The sequence below is a fragment of the Narcine bancroftii genome, chromosome 11 (assembly GCF_036971445.1).
Source record: "Narcine bancroftii isolate sNarBan1 chromosome 11, sNarBan1.hap1, whole genome shotgun sequence".
Taxonomy (NCBI): Eukaryota; Metazoa; Chordata; class Chondrichthyes; order Torpediniformes; family Narcinidae; genus Narcine; species Narcine bancroftii.
The window spans coordinates 104,694,873-104,706,320 of record NC_091479.1 but is presented as its reverse complement, the minus strand read 5'-3'; the positions used below and the strand labels follow the sequence as shown (position 1 = coordinate 104,706,320).

The window sequence follows — 11,448 nt, the reverse complement described above, 5'->3', positions numbered from 1 at the left end:
GACGAACGCCAGGACCACTCCCGGCCGCTGGGGGGCGCTGTGGGTGGTTTCCCGCCGCCGGACCACATGCGGGGCGATGACGCGCAGCCCCCGCGAGACCAACTGAAAGAGGCTTGGGCAATGATACAATGGATGGATGGCAAGCGAGGCAACTCTCAATTAATGGCTGTCTCAGGGGAGGGGGGATGGAGGCTGCCTGTGGGGAGGGGGGGATGGAGGCTGCCTATGGGGAGGGGGGATGGAGGCTGCCTGTGGGGAGGGGGGGATGGAGGCTGCCTATGGGGAGGGGGGGATGGAGGCTGCCTGTGGGGAGGGGGGATGGAGGCTGCCTATGGGGAGGGGGGATGGAGGCTGCCTGTGGGGAGGGGGGGGCTGCCTGTGGGGAGGGGGGGGCTGCCTTTGGGGAGGGGGGGCTGCCTATGGGGAGGGGCTGCCTTCCTGAGGTGCCTGTGAAGGTGATGAACCTGAGGCTCCTATTCTTTGCTCTTCACACCTTTGCCATTAACCTGCTGAGGGACAGGCGCCAGGAATAGGTAGCACAACCACACAAACCTGCCCTGTCATGGCTCATCTGCCCCCCCCCCCCATTCCATTTCTGTTTTCCCAATTTCCTGGACTTCCAAAAATGTAGACACCTTCTCCTTAAATACCCTCAATAATCTGGTCTCCTCAACACAGATGCACCCTATCTCAGAAAGAAGTTTCTCTGTACCTTGGTTATAAAAGACCCTCTTTATTATTAGTGATACAGCACGGTTAAAGGCCCTTCCAGTCCATGGGCCCTCACGGCCCAAATACACCCGTGTCACCAATTAACCTGCTAACCCTGTATATCTTTGGATTGTGGGAGGACATCGGAACACTTGCAGAAAACCCACATGGTTACGGGGATAACGTTTAAATCCGTTACAGACAAATTTGCATTGCTGATGTTCTAATAGTTTATACTAACTATGCCATCTTGTAGCTGTGTCCCTTCATTCAAGATCCTCCTAGTGCTGGAAACATGCACTCTGTCAGTTTCCTTCAGCATCTTGTATATGTTTCAATAAGGTCACCTCTCATTCTTTTAAACTTCAAAGGATGCAAATCCACCATCTTTCGCTGCTCGTTGGGATAACTTGTTTTATCCTCAGAATCTCTTTTGGGCTGCCTCTTATACCAACATATCCTTTCTTAAATAAAGGGACCAGAACTGTGTATCATTCTCCAGAAGTAATACATAAAAGTCTACAGACACCGTGGTTGAAATAAAAAGTTAATTCACCTTTGTTTATCATTCATAACATGCTCGCACGGTAAAGATGAGATAGCGTTTCTCTAGGACCATAAAGCACATTTACATAAATATGTTAGAATAGAAGTTAAACACATTGAAATATTAAAATGTTAAAATGTATACAGGAAAAGTCCATAGTACACTATCCACATAAGTTCTGGGAATTCAGGAGCCTGTTGGCTTTGGGAATTTTTTTTCCCCAATCTGGACATAAGGGCCCAAGTGCTACGGTACCTCCTACCAGATGTAGGAGGAAGAACAATTTACATGAGGGATGTGTGGAGTCCTTCACAATGTTTATTGCTTTCCACATGCATTGAGTGTTGTAGATGTCCATCATGGTAGGAAGAGAGCCCCAATGATCTTTTCCACTGACTTCACTATTCTCTGCAGGGTTTTACAGTCCGAGGTGTTTTCAGCTTCCAAATCAGGCAGTGATACGGTTGCACTCTCAATATGTCCTCTGTAGAAGGTAGTGAGGATGGAGGGTGGGAGATGAACTTTCCTCAGTCTTTGCAGGAAGTAGAGGCGCAGATGGTTTTAAGGAACCAGGTGAGATTCTGCCACGTGCACTCCAAGGAACTTGATACTCTTGACAACTTCAATAGTCAAGCCATCAATGGTCAGCAGAGTGTGCTTTTCCCGGACCCTCCTGAAGTTGACAACTATCTCTTTTGTTTTACTAATGTTCAGATACAAGTTGTTGGCTCTGCGCTAGTCCATTAGTGACTGCACCTCATCTCTGTATGTTCAATCCTCATTCTTACTAATCTGGCCCACCATGGTCATGTTGTCAGCAAACTTGATGTGGTTTGAGCCATGTTTAGCTGCATCAAAGTATGAGCAAAATGTTCAGGTGCTTCCCTACATTTTTCTCATACCTTGATGAAGGGCTCAAGCCTGAAACATTGGTTCTGTATCTTTATCTTTACTACATAAAGGACATTGTTTGACCTGCTGAGTTTCTCCAGCGTCGTGATTTACTGTTCCCCAGGAGGCCTCACCAACACCCTGCATAATTGTAGCTACATGTTCTTATTTCTAAATGCCAATTGTCTTGAAGCAAAGGCTGACATGCACCTTTCTTTCCTAACTGCTGTACATGCCTGCTAAGTTTTTTTAAATCATTCACGCACAAAGACACCTAGATCCTTCTGTATTCTGAGTACAACAGATATTTTATTAGATATTTACAAATCAGGAATTAGACCCTAGGTTAGTGGTTCTTAACTTTTATTTCCCATTCACAGGCCACCATGAATAATCCCTTGCTAACCACAGGTGCTCTGTGGTTAGTAAGGAATTACATAAGGAGATATGTGAGTGGAAAAAAAATAGGTTGAGAAACTACTGCTCTATGTAGTGTTTGCATCTGATTCTGGAAACCTATCTTTAAAAGGATGGCAAGGCATTGGAGAGAGGTGGGAGAAATTTGTGATCTCTCTCCATTTACTGAGCTCACTTTTCCTGCATTAAACACTATTTGCCATTTATTTTACCTATTCACTCAACCTATGAGTTGCCAAGTTCAAATATCTTGTACACAACTGCCATCCAATTTATTTTAGAATTATTGATTACCCTCTGACACTCTGACTGCTCCTCTCCCCTCCCCATGTCATAAAAATAAGGGCCAAGAACCAAACCTTGGGGCAGACCACCAATTAGATTTTTCCAGCTTGAAGAAGCCATTTCTTCCAAATGTCTGTCTTCTATGCGATAACCAGTCTAGGCTCATACCCTTGCCCCCAAATCATGAGCTCTTGTGCCCCTTGTCCATTGTCATCTGGAAATCAAGATACACTACATCTATTAGTTTGAGTGGAAATCTGTAGGTGCTGTGATTGAAGTGCAGATACTTTGACGGCCTCAGGCCTGAAACGTTGGTAATATATCGTTACCTCCTATAAATGCTGCGAGATCCACTGAGTTCCTCCAGCATTTGTGTTTTTACATCTACTCATTCACCTGTGTCAACTCTGCTTGCTACATCCTCAAAATAACTCGAGCAATATTTTAAAACATGACTTTCCGTATCTATCATTTCCTTGTGTTAATTCCTCAGTATCCACCACCCCCCCCCCCCCCCACCTCGTTGTGTCCCATCCTTTCCCTAGCTGACCTCTACCTTTGGTTTGATCTTGCTTTCCAATTTTACCTCATTATTAATTTTCTCCTTTTTAGCTTTTCAGTTTTTGGCTGCTGTGTGATATACATATTTTTTTTTCAAGATTTAGACATAGAGTATGACAACAGACCCTTTCGGCCGACGAGCCCATGCTGCCCAATTGATCTACAACCCCCAGTACGTTTGAAGGGTGGGAGGAAACCCACGCAGGCATGGGAGTACGTATAAACTCCTGACAGACAACGGCCGACTCGAACCCAAGTGCTGGTGTTGTAACAGCGTGGCTCTAACTGTGCTGCCCGTGACATCCTCCCTTAGGTAGCGACATCACACCCGTAAACAATATTGCAGATTCTATCTCACCACAGTTCAATATAATGAGAGTGTGATAATTCCTCTTTCAAGGCTCTGGTTGCCTTCCTTGTTCCTTGCTGAAAGTGCTTCAGTAATTTGTGGTCAGGAATACTAACACCTTTCAATCTCTCACTGATTGAGAAAAACTCCATCAGTTTGTTCTCTGTCTGTAATTAAATTTTAAGCACATTTGAAGGAAGAGATTTCCCTCGAAGACATTGACATCCAGGCTTGTTTTAACCGTCCCTCATGGACTCGTTAGGTGCACGGTTTCAGAACTCCAAAGGAAATGGGGCCAATGGCAATTTTTCTCAAGCAAAATAGTTCAGTAACAATTGGGTCTAGAGCAGGGATTCTCAACCTTCCCTTCCCACTCATATCCCACCTTAACAATCCCTTACTGATCACAGAGCACCGATGATATAGGGATGACTTAAAGTGGGATGTGAGTGGAAAGAAAAAGTTTGAGAACCATTTGTCTAGAGCCTCAATCATCAGGGGATTTATTTTTTAAACTAATCATGTTTATGTTCCTGGGGAAGAAAAAAAGTACTCCTTTAACATAAAGCAACTTCCCCAGTGAAGAATTATTTGTGCACATATTTTCCCCTTTTTTAGCTGCAGTAAAATGGATTTGGTAAAACATCTGAGTTCAGTTTTTATTAGCTTAATCGAAAGTAAACCGGGTGACAAACTGAACTCTTCGTTTCTGGACCTAGCAGTTTGACCACGCTCTCTGAAGTCCATCTTTATTACATCAAGGTGAAATTATCTTCAACAAATAACAGTGCTTTGGAAGGCAGTGACAAGGTAAGGAAATACATTGCACAAGAAATAAATTACACAATAGAAAGAGAAAGGGAGAAACAGAATTACACAATTGTGGTTGGGCAGTTGAGAAATGGCATATAGACTTGATAACACTATTGTGAAAGTGGGAAAGAATGGAGAGATTTCGACTGTATATTGCAAATCTCGGAAGATGTCAGGAGAAAGTGAATGGTGTTAAACTGTGGAGATTTTGGAATTTATTAGATATTTACAAATCCGGTATTAGGCTTCAGGAAGAGCTTGCGTCTGATTCTGGAAAAGAATAGCAAGGCATTGGAGAGAGGCAGGGGAAATTTACTGGGAATGGACCTCATTTCAAGGGGAGAGAGTAGAAAAACTGGATTTTTTCTCACCAGCACAGAGGAAGTTTCATAGCAGTTTATAAAAGCACGAAGAATTTTGATTAAGTAAGGAAGGGAAACATTTTTTTGCCAAAAGTCTAAGGGTTGCTGACCAGTGGAGTCAGATTGCCAAGGGAATCGGAAGAAAGGTGGAGAGAAATGTTTTGCCACAGCAGGTCATGGTCATCTGGAATGAGGTCAAAGCAGATACAATAGAGTTCTCAAGGAGATTGGATAAATATTTGGGAAAAGCTGCACAGAGAGATCAGGGGATGGGAGCAACTTGGAAAGATCTTTGAAATGACTGGGTCGATTGGTTTGTTGGGTGCTGCATCTTTCTGTAATTCTGTAAAATGTAGGTTTAATTAGTGGGAACATTGCACATAATCACAGTAATTTATTTATATGAAGGAAATCAACAAAAACTAGCAATAATGCCTAAATTTATTTGAATTGTGAAATTATTTTCTTTGTTGTAAAAGCAGTAAATCAAATTCATGCTTTGTCTACACTGGAATGGTTGTGCTGTGGCAGGACGATAGATTTATTTGGACCTCACTGGCACTGCAATCAGTTATTGCCCACCCTTTATTGTTTTTTTAAACTGCAGAGGCAGTTAAGACTCAACCACATTCATATGTTTGATGAACATATTCAGAATCAGAATTTATTGTCAAATCACAAAATTCATTGTATTGCAGCAGCGTCACAGGGCAAACATTTATATAAACCACCTGACAAAATAAATGATAAAAAATAGTGCTCGAAAAGTCAAAGTGAGGCAGTGTCTTTGGTTCATTGAACATTCAGGAATCTGATGGGGAGGGGAAGAAGCCGTCCTTGTGCCACTGAGTGCTCATCTTCAGGCTCCTGGACCTTTTTCCTGTTGATAGCAGTGTGAAGAGGGCCTCTTGTAAATGTCCTCGATAAAATGGTTGTTAACAGGCTGTGTTAACAACCTTCTAGTTTTTTCCTGTCCTGAGCATTGGCATTTCCATCCCAGACAGTAATTCGTCTGGCCAGAATTCTCACCACAGTACACCTGTAGAAGTTTTAGCGGGTCTTCGATTGTTGAACTCCAGACCATATTGATCAGTCTGATGTAACATAGACAGAAAATTGGGTATGAATGACAGAATTTCTTCCCTAAAGAAGTCCAGTTATCCAGATGGTCTTCAGTGACAAATAATTTAAATTTAATTCTCCTGCTGCCGTGCTGAGATTTGAACCTGCATCTCTCAATCGTCCACACCTCTGGCATCCAGCAACTTCAGAGTCCTTTTATTGTCACATAATAATGCATCAAAAATATTACATTCATGATATACTTTAGCTTTTGTTGCTGAAAGGCAAACAGAGTTGCCATGAAACTGACGCCCCTAACAATAGGAGAAAGAGAAGTAAAAGAGACTTCCTCAGAGACATTGAGTGTCCATGGATTCGCCTCCAGCACCTCCTGCAGCCTCTGCAGCTGCACAGACTCCTAATTCATTGGCCACCCGAGCTCCAGATTCAAACATCTGACACAATCTGGAAGCCTTCAGCACCGAGCCCTTTCGGGAGCCCTTCTTGCCCTCAGCGCCCTCTCGAATCCCAATTCTAATACCTGTCCAAAGCCAGTCTCCAGCAGCCCGACCGCAGCCTGTGCAGGTCCCCTGAATGCAAGTTGCCTCCAGCCTGTGTAGGTCCCTCAGCCACTGATCCTCTCTCTGGTCCACTGCCGTGGTCACCCAACTTAAGCACTGCACCACCGTACCCTTGAGGCAGTGGGTAGTGGGTGAGGCAATGTTTGATGAAAGTGGGTGGAGGTGTGGAGCCAGGCAGGCAGGGAAAAAGTGCATTGTTTAATGAAGGAAAGCGTGAGGTTCATGTCCAAGGCTTGGATGAATCAAAGGAAAGTTTGTTATCCAAACAAAGAGAGATTACATGTGAGTGTAATGCAGGAAAAGTTAGCAGGTTCAGCAACTCCCTGTCCTATTCCCATGTCAACCTGCCTGTCCCTGGCCTTCTCCACTGCCACGATGAGGCCAAGTGTAAACTAGAAGAGAAGAACCTCATATTCTGCTTGAGTAACATGAACATGGAATTTTCCAATCTCAGGCAACCTATTCCCTAGGTTCCTTTCCCACTCCCCCTAGTTCAGTGGTTCTCAACTTTTCAAAGTCAGCTCTGTAAGAAAGACATCTTAATCTAATTTAAACCATTTTATTTAATATTTTTAAAGATCCAAGTGGAAAAATGCTGTGGCCCACAAGTGGTGTGTCCACCCAGCGCCTCTCTCCCATTGGTCACCTTTTCTCTCTCCCACTTCCCCCCCCCACCCCGTAACTGAGACTCATCAACCTTCAGCTGCTTCCCTCTGCTCTGATTCCATGAATCACCTATTAAACTTTCCTCCTCCCCTCCTGGTTCCTTCTTCCATTTCAACCTATCATCCACTGCTACCTCAACACTCCCCAACTCCCACCTGGCTCCATCTGGCCATCACCTTCACCCTTCCCCCATCTGATTCCACACCTACCAAACCTCTGTCTCCACCTTCCCTTTCAATTCTACATACTGGCTATCCTCGCTTGACACTCTGACCCAACATGTTGACCACCTGTTCACCTGCACAGATGTTGCCTGACCTGCTGATTTCTTCTAGCAGTTTATTTTTTGCAGCAAGTTGGAAGACAAATGGTGTTTTGTCAGTTATGGCAAGGGGCTGGAGTTCAGAGATAGGGAAGTATTCCTACAATTGTACAGCGTGTTGGTGAGGCCATACCTGGAGAAATGAGCACAGTTTTGGTCCACTTATTGAGAAAAGATATATTGAAATTGTATTAACCCCCTGCACCACTCCCCACCATTTTGTTCGAGCGCCTGCCCACATTTTTTCATACCTTGATTATGAGCTCACGGCCAAAACATTAGTTATGTCCCAATATCTTTGCTACATAAGGACAGTGTTTGACCTGCTGAGTTTCTCCCACTTTGTGTTTTTACTTCAACCATAGTGTCTACAGATTTTCGTGTTTTACTTCTGTCACTGGATGGAGTCCAAACGGGATTGACTTAGCTAATTTCAGGTTGAGCGTTTTGTCCTTTTTGTTGATTAAAATATCTATATTCTTTGGAGTTTAGGTGATCATATTGAAACCTAAGGGAGACAATACTCGTGGGATAGTATGAGAATGAGGGTCTTTAGTTATAAGGAAAGGGGAAAGTAATTTCAAGCTGAGGTTTTTTGGAATTTCTTCGCAGAGGGTGGTTATTCTAAAGAATGAGGGTTGAGGAGGCCACATCACCTTGTGTCTATTCACTGTAGCACACGTTAAAAACCTCGTAAGATTCTACTCAGTTTCATAAAAATGATTTCCTTGTGGAAGATGGTGCCCTCTGTTGCTTCCTCTTTGTATTGCCACTTGACTGCGAGTTGACCTTACAAAGTTTCCTTGTAAGCAGAAAATGAAAATAAAAATTGCAATTGCTAGCAATATGAAGTAAAAAACAAAAATGCTGGAAACAGTCAATTGATCCAGCAGCATCTGCAGGTAGAGAAACGGGGGCTGGATGGGTGGAACAAATGGGGCACTATGTGAGATCATTCCTCGTCGAGAAACGGGCGCTGGATGGATGGAACAAATGGGGCACTATGTGAGATCATTCCTCATAGAGAAACAGGGGCTGGATGGGTGGAACAAATGGGGCACTATGTGAGATCATTCCTCGTAGAGAAACGGGCGCTGGATGTATGGAACAAATGGGGCACTATGTGAGATCATTCCTCATAGAGAAACAGGGGCTGGATGGGTGGAACAAATGGGGCACTATGTGAGATCATTCCTCGTAGAGAAACAAGGGCTGGATGGGTGGAACAAATGGGGCACGATGTGAGATCATTCCTCGTAGAGAAACAGGGGCTGGATGGGTGGAACAATTGGGGCGCTATGTGAGATCATTCCTCGTCGAGAAACTGGGGCTGGATGGGTGGAACAAATGGGGCGCTATGTGAGATCATTCCTCGTAGAGAAACAGGGGCTGGATGGGTGGAACAAATGGGGCACTATGTGAGATCATTCCTCGTCGAGAAACTGGGGCTGCATCAGTGGAACAAATGGGGCACTATGTGAGATCATTCCTCGTAGAGAAACAGGGGCTGGATGGGTGGAACAAATGGGGCGCTATGTGAGATCATTCCTCGTAGAGAAACTGGGGCTGGATGGGTGGAACAAATGGGGCGCTATGTGAGATCATTCCTCGTAGAGAAACAGGGGCTAGATGGGTGGAACAAATGGTGCACTATGTGAGATCATTCCTCGTCGAGAAACTGGGGCTGGATGGGTGGAACAAATGGGGCACTATGTGAGATCATTCCTCGTAGAGAAACAGGGGCTGGATGGGTGAAACCAATGGGGCACTATGTGAGATCATTCCTCGTCGATAAACTGGGGCTGGATGGGTGGAACAAATGGGGCGCTATGTGAGATCATTCCTCGTAGAGAAACAGGGGCTGGATGGGTGGAACAAATGGGGCGCCATGTGAGATCATTCCTTGTAGAGAAACTGGGGCTGGATGGGTGGAACAAATGGGGCGCCATGTGAGATCATTCCTCGTAGAGAAACTGGGGCTGGATGGGTGGAACAAATGGGGCGCCATGTGAGATCATTCCTCGTAGAGAAACTGGGGCTGGATGGGTGGAACAAATGGGGCGCCATGTGAGATCATTCCTCGTAGAGAAACTGGGGCTGGATGGGTGGAACAAATGGGGCGCCATGTGAGATCATTCCTCATAGAGAAACAGGGGCTGGATGGGTGGAACAAATGGGGCGCTATGTGAGATCATTCCTCGTAGAGAAACAGGGGCTGGATGGGTGGAACAAATGGGGCATTATGTGAGATCATTCCTCGTAGAGAAACAGGGGCTGGATGGGTGGAACAAATGGGGCACTATGTGAGATCATTCTTCGTCGAGAAACTGGGGCTGGATGGGTGGAACAAATGGGGCGCTATGTGAGATCATTCCTCGTAGAGAAACAGGGGCTGGATGGGTGGAACAAATGGGGCACTATGTGAGATCATTCCTCGTAGAGAAACAGGGGCTGGATGGGTGGAACAAATGGGGCGCCATGTGAGATCATTCCTCGTAGAGAAACAGGGGCTGGATGGGTGGAACAAATGGGGCGCTATGTGAGATCATTCCTCGTAGAGAAACAGGGCGGGATGGGTGGAACAAATGGGGCGCTATGTGAGCTCATTCCTCGTAGAGAAACGGGCTGGATGGATGGAACAAATGGGGCACTATGTGAGATCATTCCTCGTCGAGAAACGGGCTGGATGGGTGGAACAAATGTGGCGCTATGTGAGCTCATTCTTCGTCAAGAAACGGGCTGGATGGGTGGAACAAATGGGGCACTATGTGAGATCATTCCTCGTAGAGAAACAGGGGCTGGATGGGTGGAACAAATGGGGCGCAATGTGAGATCATTCCTCGTAGAGAAACAGGGGCTGGATGGGTGGAACAAATGTGGCGCTATGTGAGCTCATTCCTCGTCGAGAAACGGGCTGGATGGGTGGAACAAATGGTGCACTATGTGAGATCATTCCTCGTAGAGAAACAGGGGCTGGATGGGTGGAACAAATGGGGCGCAATGTGAGATCATTCCTCGTAGAGAAACAGGGGCTGGATGGGTGGAACAAATGGGGCACTATGTGAGATCATTCCTCGTTGAGAAACGGGCTGGATGGGTCGAACAAATGGAGCACTATGTGAGATCATTCCTCGTTGAGAAACGGGCTGGATGGGTGGAACAAATGGGGCGCCATGTGAGATCATTCCTCGTAGAGAAACTGGGGCTGGATGGGTGGAACAAATGGGCACTATGTGAGATCATTCCTCGTAGAGAAACGGGCTGGATGGATGGAACAAATGGGGCACTATGTGAGATCATTCCTCGTCGAGAAACGGGCTGGATGGGTGGAACAAATGTGGCGCTATGTGAGATCATTCCTCGTAGAGAAACAGGGGCTGGATGGGTGGAACAAATGGGGCGCCATGTGAGATCATTCCTCGTAGAGAAACGGGCTGGATGGGTGGAACAAATGGGGCGCTATGTGAGATCATTCCTCGTCGAGAAACGGGCTGGATGGGTGGAACAAATGGGGCGCTATGTGAGATCATTCCTCGTAGAGAAACAGGGGCTGGATGGGTCGAACAAATGGGGCGCTATGTGAGATCATTCCTCGTAGAGAAACAGTGGTGGATGGGTGGAACAAATGGGGCACAATGTGAGATCATTCCTCGTAGAGAAACGGGGGCTGGATGAGTGGAACAAATGGGGCGCTATGTGAGATCACTCCACGTAGAGAAACAGGGGCTGGATGGGAGAACAAATGGGGCGCTATGTGAGATCATTCCTCGTAGAGAAACAGGAGCTGGATGGGTGGAACAAATGGGGCTCTGAGATCATTCCTCGTAGAGAAACAGGGGCTGGATGGGTGGAACAAATGGGGCACTATGTGAGATCATTCC

At 45.7% G+C, this 11,448-nt stretch overlaps 1 protein-coding gene across 5 annotated transcripts in view; it reads left to right on the top strand.

The window, feature by feature from the left end:
• Window positions 1-53: 53 nt before the first annotated feature.
• The window catches only part of LOC138746272 (transcription factor Spi-C-like), a 77,647-nt gene continuing 66,252 nt past the window's right edge, over window positions 54-11,448 (top strand). For 2 of the 5 annotated variants that reach the window (XM_069904432.1, XM_069904436.1), the window contains exon 1: window positions 4,389-4,571. The gene's annotated coding sequence lies outside the window, so the exon portion shown is untranslated. Of the gene's footprint in view, window positions 149-3,610; window positions 3,626-4,388; window positions 4,572-11,448 lie in introns of those variants that run through there. The other 3 variants (XM_069904433.1, XM_069904434.1, XM_069904435.1) reach the window with 3 other exon arrangements.